The sequence below is a fragment of the Amblyomma maculatum genome, chromosome 5, assembly GCF_055883805.1.
Source record: "Amblyomma maculatum isolate TAMU_Amacu chromosome 5, ASM5588380v1, whole genome shotgun sequence".
Classification (NCBI taxonomy): Eukaryota; Metazoa; Arthropoda; class Arachnida; order Ixodida; family Ixodidae; genus Amblyomma; species Amblyomma maculatum.
In genome coordinates this window covers 24,954,850-24,967,074 of record NC_139348.1, presented here as the reverse complement: position 1 = coordinate 24,967,074, position 12,225 = coordinate 24,954,850, and the positions used below count along the sequence as shown (strand labels likewise).

Sequence of the window (12,225 nt, the reverse complement as noted above, 5' to 3'; positions counted from 1 at the left end):
CTTTAGAAGTTCGCTGTAACGGGCGGATGTCAAGTGGCCCTCGATACGGACCAGCGGTCCGAGATTCGAGATGGCTCCCCAGGTATTTACTGTTGTGCGGCCGCTTGCGGCTACGCTTTGAATATTGGTCGGATGGTGCCTGCAAATAAAGAGTGCGCGCACGAACAATAAGCACAAATGTGCAAAGAGAATATAAAGCTTCTTGAATGAGACTGGCGACTAAACTCATTCTAGCATTTGCAGCCGAAGATTTCAATTTCGAGCTGCAGTCGACATCGTTAATTAAGAAGCCATTGACTGCGCGAAGCTTTTATCCTCTTCCTCCACCTACATTTAGGATAATTCTATTGAGACGACTCAACGGGAAATAAGATACAAATGCAAGCATCACCTCTCATTTTCTAGCCGCCAGACTCTCTTCCTTTGGGCTTGTTTGGTGCAAAAGGTGGATTCATCTGTAAAGATTACTCTTTTCCACTCCTCCGAAGTCCAGGACGCGTGTTGTTCTGCAAACTGGAGTCGCTTGGTCTTGTGCGTACTGTTGAGGAAGGGCTTCTGTGCGGCGACGCGACTGTGCAAGCCCGCTTCTTTCAGCCGGTTCCGCACAGTGGCTGGGTGGGCATTGACTCCGGTATTTTCCATGATTTCATTCGCTGTCTGAAAAGGATCGTCTGCCACAGCCGCAATGATCAATTGATCCTCCTCTTCCGTCGTTGCTCTTGGTCGGCGCCGGTGTGGAGCATCGCCGATTCTTCCTTCTGTCTTATAGGCTTGACATATTCTGTTGACAGTCTTGAGCGGTCGGCCGGTCATGGCCGCAATAGACCGTTGGCTGTATTCTTTCAACGCTAGGTCAATGATGTGCCGTCGCTCTTGGTCGGGTACACGCGCCATGGTGTGGCTCCCGAAGAAGTGAAAGAAAGCCGCTCAAGGAAGTTTTTATACCCAAAACTGCATCAGCGTTATCAAAGCATATGTGGTTTATTTTATGATCAAGAAATTCAACCAATCACAAACGTTTCAACCAGCGAGCGACGCAGAGCTCTTGGCTCTTCTTTCGCCCGTTTTTAGCTGCCCTTTCGCTCGGTTACACCGGGAACGCCGACGGCGGCGCGGTTAAACCAATGAACCGGCGCATAAGAGCTGCGCTGTAAACAAAAGCACAAAAACTCCATAATTGCACAGCACATCAGCATTCTTATCGTTACGCGCTCGGCATGTAGGATTCATATGAGTGCGCCTTTCTTGAGCTGTCATCACCACGTGTTGCAGATAGCTAACGCAGCAGATTGCGGGTCTAGGAGGGATAACAGACTGCATTGATGGCAGGGAGTGCATCCGCTAATCTAACAGCCTTAGCCGCGAATATCTCGTTCGCGAAGTTACTGCCAGCGTGCGCTAGACTGCGCTGATTGTACAGTTCGGCACGCTTTCCCGTATTCACGCTCATAAATTTTATGACTGTACCGTCTTTGCCAAAAGTAAACAGGCTGCTCCGAAGGCTGGCGGAGCAAGCACGTGACCTTGTGGCGGCGTTGCGCTCGCTGTGGCTTATCTGTGCTCGTCAGCTCCGAGAGTACAACCGCTGACGTAACTTCGCACCCTCACTCTCACCCGTTGGACGATAAAAACTAGGCGCGTATGATGTGCGGGTTGAGGGGTTCAGCGCGTGCGAAGCCTAGTCGTGCCCAGCGAGGGCGCTCAGTACAGCGACGGGGCTATTTGCCCTTCTCGGCAACTGCAGAAAATCAGATAGCAGACACGATGAGGTCTTGCTGTTCGTTTCTATTACGAATATGTGCTAGATTTGCCAGACAGTGTCGCCCTGAAATTAGGGTTCCGCGAACGAGATAGCAATCATGTGCATAGAATGGCTAAGCGTGAGGAAGGTTTCATTTTAGTTCTTTACTTAAACCAAAACACACCTACAAGCAAATGAAAAAAATTTGTTAGAATCAATCATTGCACTTATTTTTCAACGGCCTCCCTAAGGGGCTAACACAATTTTGCGAGCCTAAAAGAAAGATAAGGTGGCTTGAAAGGGTTCACAAGCTTTTCCATATCTTTGTACCAGAGTTACAACCCGTAATGTGGCACTACGGAAAGCACCTTGGAGAAAGCATATCGAAATTTCGAGGTGCGTTATCATTCTTTAATGCACACATGCAACAAACACGCAGAAAAGCGCAATACTGCTGGTGCGTTTCAGCAACGGATTGCAGAACACAATCACGTATAATTATATAGCGAGAAACGCGACATAATATCAGCTTCAGGGAAGTTGCCGAGAAGAGCGAATAGCCCCGTAGCTATACTGAGCGCCCTGGCTGGGCACAACCAAGCTTCGCACACGTGAAACCACAGCCGGAACATCATACGTGCCTAGGTTTTATCATCTAACGGACGAGAGTGAGGGTGAGAAGGTATGTCAGCAGTTGTACTTTCGGAGCTCACGAGCACCGATAAGCCACAGCGAGCGCAACGCCGCCACACGGCCGCGCGCTTGCTCCGCTAGCTTTCGGAGCAGCCTGGTTACTTTTGGCAAAGACGGTACACAATCGTTTCAATGGTAGTAGCTTCAGGGGCGAAAAGGCTGACAGTGGTCGGACTACTGCGCACAAGACCGCCGAAAAGCTCTTCCTTGACACCTCTCATCAAAAAGCGCATTTCTTTGTCTTCGGACATGGATGAATCAGCGCGTCGGATTAGTCGCTTTATTTCCATCACGAAAACTGCGACGCTTTCATTCTGATGCTGCTGGCGGGTTTGAAGCAGCATCTCGGCCCTCTCCTTGCGTACAATGGTCGTGAAGCGTGTCCCAGGTGGGTACCGACGCGTCCCTGTTTTCGAACCATATCCGCGCAGGCGAAGTATACGTAGGGGACCAATTGTTACGGTCATTCCATTTGTTCAGAACCGCGACTCGTTCATAGCTATCAATACAGTCTTCTGGATCTTCACTCGGAAAACCATGAAAGCTATGAAGCTGCCGTGGTTGGTGCCGCGGAACCTGAGTCGCTACTAGGACAACCTGCATGGTCAGCATGTCTGATAGGCTTGAAGCGTTGTCCGGTAGCAGGCCGAACTCAGGATCAAGGCCGAGAAGCCGATGACTGGCGCGGTGCACTGGCGGGATGTACGCCGACCCGCTAAACCGAAGGGTGCAATCACGGTTGTCCGAGGGCGTATGGTGCATGGGTCGTTCAGCACTTCCACCCGATGCCACGACCTCAGGAATGCCTTCAGGATCAAGGGCGTCAACCGGAGCTCCTTTAATTCAAGGTACGCCAGTAACTGGCGCGGCATCGACCCTTCAGCCAAGCACACAACTTGAGTGAGAGCAAGCGATTTCTTCGTCGTCGGTGCCAGGCTGCTTCCGGGTTTCGAGGCTGACATGGGACAATATTACTTTTCTTACATGACTGCACTGCTTTCAGTTATATCGCAACACCGCCTTCCCTGACCCGCTCCCCCTTTATGCATCATGATATTGCTGGAAACCATTCAAATCTTTGTTGTTTTTACACAGCCGCCGGCATGAGGCCTTATCACATTGATTGTGGCGCAAGCACCGATTTCTTGCTCTTTGTTCATGTGAGGTGTCTCGGAACGCTGATTTATCACTTTCGCTCTAGCACGAGATGCGCCAAGATTAACTTGGAATCATCGCGGACACGCGCAAATGTTTCTGTATTATTCCGGACTTTTCCATTGCCGCCGCTGAGCTGCGTAGTTTTTTTCTTGACGCAAGCTAGCTCAGAAATAGTTGATTCCAGTGCTCTTACGGCTGTCCTCTCATTGTGCTTTGGTATCGTCACTACCTCGTGACATGTGGAGGAGGTAATGAATTCAGTGAAGAGAACCATGTCCATGAAGACGCTGCCACCCGAAAGTGAACAGCCTCTAGAGCTCCTGCAGCCTCGTGAGGTACACACCTTCAACTGCTTGCCAAGTGAAGAAGTGGAATAATGCCTTGACATTTTTTACCGATTAGCAAGATTCGAAGATTCAACATGTGAAACGTCGCTACAAACTTGAGGTACATCTATTTTGCACTTCAAAGATCTGCCTGAGTGTGGTTTCAAAGTTGTGTTACTTTTCTGAATGATTGGCATATATGTAAAGTTTCTGACTGCCTTCACGAGCGTTGTCCGTTGGAAAAGAGCGGACATGCTTTCAAAGCAAGATCCAGCTGCCAAATGGGTCCTTAATTGTCCTTAATGGGTCCTTAATGGGACACGGCGGCACGGCCGTGGCAATGTCACCGAACGCACCCGTACTTATGCAGGTGTTCGCTGGCTGCTTGCTCTTCGCTTTCTGTGAGGCGACATCGTTCCCTGCTGAGGGATGCTGCCTGCAGCTTGACGAAATCAACACGGCGCAATGGCTCCATGGGTACAGCTTGTTCTGCGCATCTTCATCCGACCACATTATGCTCTATCTTCGGCACGTGGACAAGGACTACGGCGCATCATCTTCGGGCACGCTGACGTCAACAAGCCATCACGGGACAGCCAGACCGGTGGATATAAGAGGCGCTCCTGCAAGTTCCTGCTTCAGTGGACACGGCGCCACGGCCGTGGCATTGTCACCGAACGTACCCTTACTTGTGCAGGTTGGTGACGACAAGTACGGCTTCCGTAGCGACTATCTTTGTATAATAGTGCTGCCGTGTCCACATAGGCTGCTGCAATGTGTCTGTGACTGTTTTTCAATGGCACTCTTAAGCTGGCTGGAGACGTTGAATCTAATCCAGGCCCTGCTACTGAACAAATGTGCTATGAAAGTTTTAGCACACAGACAGAAATATTGTCCAAAATCTTACAAATTCCGCAAAACCAAACATCTTCTGACGCACGCATTTTAGAAATACAAATCAGGCTTCAGAATATCGAAAACAAATTTCAAAGCCTTGATGGAACTCACAAAAGGCTTGCTGACTTAGAAACTCTTGTTGAGGGTCAAGTCATCAACATGGATATTGTCTCCAAGCAGCTTGATGATCTTGAAAACCTATCCCGTCGAAACAATCTCATAATTAGGGGTGTAAAAGAGGAAGGGCGCGAAACTGAAGAGACTTTGCTGAAGAAGGTGAATGATGATATATTTGGAGAAAAACTTGGACAGAAACTGAATTCTATTGAAAGAATTCATAGACTAGGAAAGAAAACATTGGGTAAGGACCGTCCTGTTATTTTGAAGTTATCAGATTTTAGAGATAAAATGAAAATTATGCGCAAATGTCACAAACTCAAGGGCACTGAAACGAGCATATCAGAAGACTGTTCTAAAAGAGTTGTTGAGATCCGTAAAAAGCTTTGGGATTCGTCAGTCGTGCAGAGGAGCAACGGCGCGAAAGTTAAATTAATCTTCGATAAGATTAAAATTAGCGATGTCCTATACGTGTGGGATGAAGTCACAGGTGAAAAAGTGAGGTGTAATGCTCCAGCAGAAAGCGAGCATGTGTGACTCAATAATGTTTCTAATGAATCTCTTAAGATTATGAACATAAACGCCAGAAGCATGGTTAACAAAGTAGCCGCCATTGAAAGTATTATCTTAGAGCACGAACCGCATATTTTGGTAATAACTGAAACTTGGCTTCATCAGAACGTTTCAGATGCGGAGGTCACGCCCCCAAACTATACAATAATAAGAAAAGATAGAATGGAAAGAGGTGGTGGAGTGGCAATTATGGTTAAAAGCGATATAGTATTTTCTGCGTTAGACGTTCCAACTAATATGGAATCAGTATGGATTAAAAGTAAGTTGAACAACCGCTCGGTGTTTGTCGGTGGTGTTTATAGAGCCCCAGACTTCTCTCTAGATATGTGTGTGAATCTGAGACATTTCATGGACACAAAGTTAGATCATAATAACCCAATCCTCCTTTTAGGTGATATTAACTTGCCAGATATCGATTGGAATGCTCTCTCCTTTAGTGCAACGGATAAACCTAGCTATGAGCATTTAGTAGAACTTGCTTTTTGTTATAACCTAACACAAGTTGTAGAAGGTTATACCAGAATATGTGAAACGACATCATCACTCCTTGACCTAGTTTTTGTATCCTCCGTACTGCTACCATATCTAGGTACATGTGAACTCCAGGAGGGTATATCGGATCATAAAATGGTAATAATGGAGTTAGACATGATATCAGATTATTCGCACAACATTCGTAAGACCGTTCTAAACTTTGCGGCCGCTGATGACGTTGCTGTCTTGGACTACCCCGAGCGTTCATTTGTTAATTTTATGTGTCTTGTCGAAAGCGGAACTACCGTTGACGAGTTTTACTTCTCAAACCTGGTAGAACATTGTATTAAGCAGTTTATTCAGAAGCGCCTAAAATGTACAAGAAAGAGGTCTCCCTGGATCACAAGAGAAATCATACATGAGAAACGAAAATTAAAACGTAAACGGAGGGCGAACAGAAATAGGTCTGATCTCAATCGGAGTAGTGCCAGTAGCCAAATGAGTAAGGAACTTAAACGTCTTGTCAAAGTGGCTAAGGATAAGTTTTATATTGTAACACTCAAAAAATGTAACTGAGGCACCGAGCAAATTTTGGCGATATGTTATACCAGCGAAGACTCAAACTGTGGGAGATAACTATAGTCAAGAACGTACCGAAAGCCTTAATTCTTTTTTCTCTTCATTTTTCACTTCTGACGATGGTTTGTCACCAAATATAATAGACTCACCTGTCTGCCCACCAATTCAAGACATATATATCACAGAGCAAGGAGATCTAAATTTGCTTCTTCAACTATCAGTAAAGAAAAGCCCAGGCCCCAATGAAATCCCAAACGAATTTTTGTTGAGATATGCAGAATGGGTTGCCAAATACCTCACGAAAGTTTTTGAAATATCTATTACCACAGGGTCTTTCCCGTCAGCTTGGAAGCATGCCAAAGTTATTCCGATCCATAAGAGTGGTTCTACATCTGGGCCCGCTTGCACGAAACGATCTTAAGACTGTCTTAGCCAAGTCCAGACTTAACTGGAGTCTAAAGGATTAGGCCGCTAGCATGGCCGCTTAAGACTGAAGTCAAGACTGGGCTTCAGTCCTGACTTGAATAAGTCGCTTGTGCGATTACGACTCTAGGCCGTCTTAGTTAAGACACAAGGACGCCCGGTAACTAAGTCGAGAAATTAGGAAAATACAGGGATGCGCTGGCCCTGTCCAGGCGGTAAGATGTAAGATGATTCGGTCAATCTTGCACTGTGTAAAATCCGTGCCATTACTTTTTGCGGCTTAAGATTGTGTTACGAGGAAAAATGCCCCAAATGGTTGCTGAGGCCGTTCAGGGAAGTCACTCTGGAGAACACGAGCCGAACCGAAGCGTGCGGCTTGTTTAAGTCTGGACCGTTTAAGTCTGGACTTAGCTCCAACTTTATCGTGCAAGCCGGCCCTGGTGTCAATCATTTCCGACCAATCTCTCTTTTTTGTACATGTTCTAAGTTGCTTGAACACATTGTATTTAAACAGCTTATGGCGTACCTTGAAAATAACATACTTCATCCTTCTCAACATTAGTTCCGAAAGGGCCTTTCTACAATTACTCAGCTTATAGAAACCGTTCATGATCTTTCCGTAGGAATAAATTGCCGTGGCCAAACTGACGTAATAATCCTGGATTTTGCAAAAGCATTTGATAAGGTATCTCATCCAAAGTTGCTGCTTAAAATTAACGCCATATTCAGAAACCCCAAAATAACAAGCTGGTTTTCTTCCTACCTCACCTCCCGAAAACAGTTCGTATATCTAGGAGATTATAAATCGACTTCTTCCCCAGTGCTTTCAGGTGTGCCGCAGGGAAGTGTCTTGGGTCCCCTTTTATTCTTGGTTTTTATAAATGATCTTCCGAAATCAATCACTGTTCCGGTCAGACTGTTCGCTGATGATTGTGTGGTGTACAAAACAATCAAATCCTTAAGTGACCAAGAAGAACTGAACGCTAACCTACAAGAAATTGAAAACTGGTGCGCTAAATGGCAAATGATACTCAACCCTGATAAATCTGTATTCATGTCTGTTACCAGGAAGAAAAATGTTATGATATTTCCTTACTGCATTGCAGGTAAACCAGTTAATAGGGTACAACAGCACAAGTATCTTGGTTTGACGTTCAGTTCTGACCTACGCTGCAATACGCACATAAATAATGTATGCTCTAAAGCATACAGGGCAATATGGGGGCTAGGTCGTAATATCCGTAGCGCAACTCCCGATATAAAAATACACACTTATAGGACCCTGGTAAGACCACTACTTAAATGCGGGAAAATTGTGTGGGACCCCTACACCGCATCTAACAAAACAAAAATTGAAGAAGTCCAAAGACTTGCTTCCCGTTTCATCTACAATAAATTCCGAATAACCAATTCACCAAGCGAATAGTGCAAATCAGCCAACCTCGAAAAACTAGAATGCCGCACTAAGATAGAAAGGCTGAAATATCTATTTCTTCTAATCCATGGTCACTTTAAGATTAACACATCACACTATTTTGCAATACACCCCGATGAGTCATCAAGACATCGGCATAGTATGTATATTCCTGTGCCGCTTTGTCATAATGATTGTTTTAAATACAGCTTTTTTCCTCGTGTGATTAAAGAGTGGAACATGCTGCCTGACTGCATTGTAAAAAGCAATAATCTAGATGCCTTTCTTGAAAGCCTAAAAACATACTTTGAACAAAACGCGCCTATATAAAAGTTGTCCCTCTGCATAATCTGTTTCCCTTCGTTTCTTTTGCTGTATTATTTGACGTTCTGTTTTACTTCCACTGTATTTGCTTGTATTTTTGTGTCGGACGTTTGTAGTTGTTGAAATGTACTACGTTTTTGTGAATTTTGTTTATTTCCAATCCTGTAATAGCCTGCATAGGCTGGCAGTATTAATAAATGAAATGAAATGAAATAATTGTAGTAACAAAATGAAGCGCCCATTTCACCGCAAAGACACTAAAATGACTTAGGAAAAGAATGAGTTTTTGATGCAAGGCGTCAAGGCTGCCCTTTTCGCTTTCGGCCTAAGAAACGCGCCCCAAAGCGTGGGGCCGAAATAGAAAGAGAAGCATCTTCAATAAACTAGACCCTATAGACGCCCGGACTCGATGGTTCAACCAGGCTTTTCAAGCAACTGCGACACCGGCCGCAAATACAAGCGGAGGTAACCTCCGTGAGATGTACTTTGCTTTGGGCTAGTTGGTTCATGGTTGAAGTGGATTATGAAGACGGCGCGAAAGCGACGAGGACAAGGAAGGAACACTAAAATAACAGGACAGGCGCCATAACATTGTTTGTGCTATGGCGCCCGTCCTGCTATTTTGGTGTTCCTTCCTTGTCCTCGTCGCTTTCGCGCCGTCTTCATAATCCACTCCGTGAGATAATCCGAGTTGTAGTCAGAAAGGAACACCACTGGCTACTGCCGTTTGTTCAAGAGCCCCAGGTAGCGAGGCGTCCATGAAGAAGTACGCCCTATATGCCCCTGAAGCAACAGCTCCAATAAAAGAACCCACTGCAATGAACTATGGTGGCCTGTTACCCGTCCTTCTTTACGACCAGCCAAGCCAAACCCCCGCATCGCGACTAAGTTGGCCCCTGCCAACCAAGCCTACGAACGAACCTTAATTACCAGGAAGTGCGACGCCCGGAGGACTCCGAAAAACTACCCTTTCTGCTTCTCCTGCGATGAGGCCTGCCACATTCTACACCACTGCCCGAAAAGACACCTCAGTCAGGGTGTCTTTGCACCGATGACATAATAGGGTTGCGGGTCTTCGCCATTGAAGACCCGCGACCGTCTTCTGGGAACGAGCTTAATTGTAACACTCTCAAGAAATAAAAAAATGAAATCAATAGATGTGACAAATCTAGCACACTACCAGATGTTGTCGCACACAAAAAAAAACAATTGCAATAAAAATGGATGCACAGACTAGAAACAATTTAAGAAAAACCGAGACAAAAAACAACCAGATGAAATTGAATAATACTTGTACAGTGCACGCACTAAGCCATTGATAAGCGCTTCCCATCGTCATACAGCGCTGGCTTCGCGTAGCCGAGAGAAAATATGATGGCAGTGTGCAAGGAAGGCCCCCCAGGTGCTGCAGAAGAAACAAAAGGAAGCAATCTGTCGAAGCGGGGTTGCTACACCGCGAACTGTCAAAGATCTTCCACCGCCGACGACGAGTGCCGACAGTGACACTTTAACACTGCCACTACACACGACAACAGCCTCCACGACAACACGACAAGACTCCAAATGAAACTGCTGCCCAGAAAATTAATTGACGATGATGTGGCCCGGCCGCGAGCTCAGCGAGACGAAGCAGAGATAGAACACCAAAGCCAACATGCAATGCGAGGACACAAACAAGTGACTTTAAAGTTGCTGTCGACGGTAACCAGTTTACCGATTTATTGGACACAGGAGACGACTACTCGGTATTCAGAGGGCAGCTCGCTGCCATTTTATGGCCCGCTCATCCGCACCGCGGGTGGCAACCCCATTATATCATCGCTGCAATTCACCGCAATAGTGAGAGTAAAAATCCGCACTTATCCTACCTGGTTCAGTCTTACAAAACGTCTCATGAGACGCAACGTAAGGCGACAATCTACAGTCAATCAAAGGCCATCAAGATCTCAACGGACAATAACATGCGAACTACGATGACTGCGACGCACCAGACCGCTCTAAACGTCATCGACAGAGAATTGGCCACGCCGCCCCGATCAAGCGTTGTAGTCTGCGTTGGTAAAGAAGTCATCGAAACCGCCGAAGGTGTTGTCGAAGAAAATACACTGCTTCTCTTCGACCAATGTCTCGGCATCGCAAGAGACATCGCCGATTTCTGGAGAGCGCAAGCTGAGGTACTGATAAACAATTACACATAACAATACCGGAATTCCAACAAGGGCAACGCAATCGCTTTTCTCGATTAATTAGCACACGTCCTAGATGTATTCATCCTTCCAGGCCAACCCTCTTAAGGTACACCAGACAAAACGACACCCTACATTTGACATCAACGCGGCATTACCCTGAGTCAAAAATGAGCAGGCTCGCAGTGCTCTACGAAGATATAGTAATACTTCTGGTCAACATCTAGAGTGTGACAAAGATCCCTTGTCGAGCACAAATTAAAATGGACGAACACGTAAGACCTCTTCGCCAAAGCCCCTACCGCGTTTCGCTATAAGAACGTCAAGCCATCCGTGAGCAAGCCAATGAAATGCTTCATGACAAAAGGCATCGACGAAAGAGATCGCGAGAAGACCGCAATCATAACATCAGGCGGCCTCTTCGAGCTGCATTAATGCCATTCGGCCTCTGCCGAGCCCAAGCTACTTTCAAGAGAGTAACGGAGCACTGGCTGGCTTGAAATGGCATATTTGTCTAGTGTACGTAGGCGATGTTGTTACCTTTGAAGTTCTGCAAATAGTTTGCACAGTTCTCGACTCAATTAAGTCCTCATGACTTAAGTTGACGGCAGAGAAGTGTCACTTCTGTTACGAGGAGCTGTTTTTCCTGGGTCACATGGTACCCAACGATGGAGTTCATGCATTTTCAAAACAGCTGAGATCGCACAGTGTTCACAGCCAGGTAACAACAAATTAGTGCATCGATTCCTTGGACTGTGCGTAAAACACCAAAAAATTGTTAGGAAAGTTTCGCGCTACACCAAGCGTTTAACACCGCTTGCAAAGGCTGACGTGCCATAAGTGGGAAGCATCGGAACCAGAAGCCTTCCACAAATTTGTGCGCCGCCTACTGTCCCATCCTATCCTACGCCACTTTGATGAAAACGCCGAGACTGGAATTCACATCTACGCCCAGGCGCCATTTCACTCAGAAGTGTACCGGAAAGGAGAAAGTTATCGCGTACGCTAGCAAGTCCCTCTCAAACACCGATGCCAATTACTCGACGACCGATATGGAGTGCCTTGCAATCATAGGGGCCCCTTCGAAATTCCGCCTGCACCTATACGATTGACCATTTAGGGTGGTAAGGGGTTACGACGCCTCTGCTGGATGGTCAATTTGAAAGACACACTCGGCAGCCTTGCCCAATGGAGCACACGTCCCCATATATTTTCGGTTTTTGAATTCTACATGTCTAGCCGCAAGCATTAAGACTCACACGTTTTATCCCTAGCCCTCGCTTCTGATCCCACGAAAGAAGACAACGGTAACGCCTTCTT

General features: G+C 46.2%; 1 pseudogene; it reads left to right on the top strand.

The window, feature by feature from the left end:
- Positions 1-4,205: 4,205 nt before the first annotated feature.
- On the top strand, positions 4,206-6,947 carry LOC146187878 (uncharacterized; annotated as a pseudogene).
- The last annotated feature ends 5,278 nt before the right edge of the window (positions 6,948-12,225 follow it).